A 2,559-nucleotide genomic window follows, 5' to 3' on the forward strand; every position below is an offset into this window, starting at 1 on the left:
GAAAAGGGACTGCGCATGCCACCTCCCCCTGGGGTGACTTTTTTTTTTTTTTTAAAGTGATACTTGCTTTTTATTTTCTTGAAAAAGTTTTGAAAGTTATATACAGGGGCCAGCAGTTAGCGTAATGGCTATGTTGCTGGACTCCCCTGTAGTTGACCGTGGTTCGAGTCCCAGACCCGGCAGCTTAAACTCACGCCAGGTGCGTGTGTGCGTGCGTGTCCAAGATCCCAAGAGGAGAATGGAGGAGAAGGGATTGCGGCATGACCATCCCCCCTGGGGGGTGATTTCTTGCTTTCTCTCTCTCTCGCTCTCTGTCTGGCGAGCGCACGTGCCCTATAGCGAAAACCTCTCAAAAAAAAAAGAAAAGAAAGTTATATACATAGGTTTCATTTATTGTTCCAGATCTTGTCTAAGGACAATCTCTGCCATCGAATCAGTGCATCTTCCCACAACTATTCAAACGATGGCCACCAGCACAAGGGTAGCAGCTACCAAAGCCACCATGGCCTGCCTTTGCACCGCCGCGACGGACGTGTGCCTCCGTGGTTGTCTGGATCTGTTGCTAAAAGCAGCTGCACTACACGCTCAGCTCTCTGATCTGTCCTGGGGTTCTTTTAGTCTCTCCCCTCTTTCAACTACCATTGTAATAATTTCCTGCATGGCATCCATAACTTCATCCACCTGATTTTTTTTTTTTTTGAGAGATTTTCACTGTAGGGCGCGTGCGCTCGCCAGCCAGCCAGAGAGAGACATAGAGACAGAAAGCGAGAAATCACCCCCCAGGGGGGATGGTCACACCGCAATCCCTTCTCCTCCATTCTCCTCTCGGGATCTTGGGCACGCAAGCACACGCGCCCGGCGTGAGTTTTAAGCCACCGGGTCCGGGACACGAACTGCGGTCGACCACGTGGGAGTCCAGTGACATAGCCATTCCGCTAACTGCTGGTTCCCATCCACCTGATTTTGAACATGCTTCATTTGTTCATTTCTAGGGCCAAATCTTGGTCAGATGGTCCCCTTAGAAAAAAGTTCTTCTTCTCAATCATCTAAAAGATTTCTCCTTTCACTTTTCACAGAACCAGTGACATCATAGTCATTCCAGTGGCGTGTGAACTTGGGAGCATTATTTTTCACTTGTGATGTACTTCTCTGTCTCCACAAAAGAAGTATTCACCACCTGAGGCTCCCCGGGAACTGTACCAGCCCTGCCGGCGGCCCAGGCCGAGCAGGTAGAACCCCCCGGGGGTGACTTCTCACTCTCTCTCTGTCTTGCTCCAGCAGGAGCATGCACCGTATGGCAAACTATCAATAAATACACACATTATGTATACTTATGTTATATTTGGTTTCAAAAAGGATTTGGGGCCAATCCATAGTGGTTGGCGCTGTGCCCAAAGAGCCAGATGCCATGTGGGCCATCTAGCTGGGTCCCAGCCCTAGAGCCTTGAGGGACTCACCTGGCATGTGAATGTGCTTGAAGAAATGGGCGGAGCATTGCAGCATGACCATGCCCATGCTCCACTGGGGAGGCTCGCTCACTCGCTCTCTCTCTCTCTGCTGAACACTGATGCCCTTTAGCAGTGGAAAAAAAATAAGACTTTGGGCAAAGGGGCGCATTTCAGACACAGCTCAAACTTCTTGAGCAAGAAGAGAGGCCGAGGACCTGCAGGGGAGGTGCCGTCTCCCCCAGCTCCTTCTGGGGACTGCTCCACTGGCCTGGTACTTCTGCATCTGGGGCAGAATGGCCCATCTGGCTAGTGCAGAGGTGAGGAGCACCTCACCTTACATGAGGCTACCTGAGAAGCTGTAAGCCCACTAAATTGTCACCTCCAAATTTCATAGTTTGGAATCCATGTAATCCCTCTGACCTAGTCAACATCAGAGCTCCGTCAGCCTGCCTTGAACAGGCTCAAAACACATGCACCAAGAGCTGGGCAGAATCACTCAGCACAAAGCCCGTTCCATGGTGAAGTGCTGAAGACCTCACGTGGTTTATTGAATACTTTACTGTCCCGTCCCTGTTCAGGTGCCAGGTGTCCCGTCCCTGTTCGGGCGCCAGGTGTCCTGACCCGGGGGGGACAGCCGAACAGGTTTCCTGAGTGAAGGAGTGAGAGCCAGGACAAGCGGCGTAGTGTTACGGCACAGTGTCGTCCGTTTATTGTGGGCAGCACGGTACAGCACAGAGACGACGCAGTGTCGCGTCGTCTACTGTGAGCAGCACGGAGACGACACGGTGTCACAGCTCTTCAGGGTCGTCCGGAGACGATGTAGTGTTACAGCTCTTCAGGGTCTCCCAAGTCGTCTGGAGACAATGCAGTGTCAGCTCTTCAGGATCTTCAGGGTCGTCTGGAGACTGCGCGGTGTTTCAACTCTTCAGGCTCTTCAGTTGTCGTCTTCCTGGTCGTTGTCGTCGTCTCGGTCCTGTGGGCCAGGCATCATGGTTATATACACTCTGGTGGGTTGTAAACGGTGGGTTGTGATTGGTTGTAAACAGTGGACTGTGACTGGTTGTAAACGGTGGGCCCTGATTGGTTGTTAACGGTGGGTTATGATTGGTTG

The 2,559-nt window shown here is 51.7% G+C and overlaps 1 pseudogene; it reads right to left on the minus strand.

Moving 5' to 3' along the window:
• Positions 1-390: 390 nt before the first annotated feature.
• LOC102470498 (vesicle-associated membrane protein 4 pseudogene) lies at positions 391-1,750 on the minus strand (annotated as a pseudogene).
• Positions 1,751-2,559: the final 809 nt, after the last annotated feature.

The sequence above is a fragment of the Tupaia chinensis genome, unplaced genomic scaffold (assembly GCF_000334495.1).
Source record: "Tupaia chinensis unplaced genomic scaffold, TupChi_1.0 Scaffold000612_1, whole genome shotgun sequence".
Classification (NCBI taxonomy): Eukaryota; Metazoa; Chordata; class Mammalia; order Scandentia; family Tupaiidae; genus Tupaia; species Tupaia belangeri.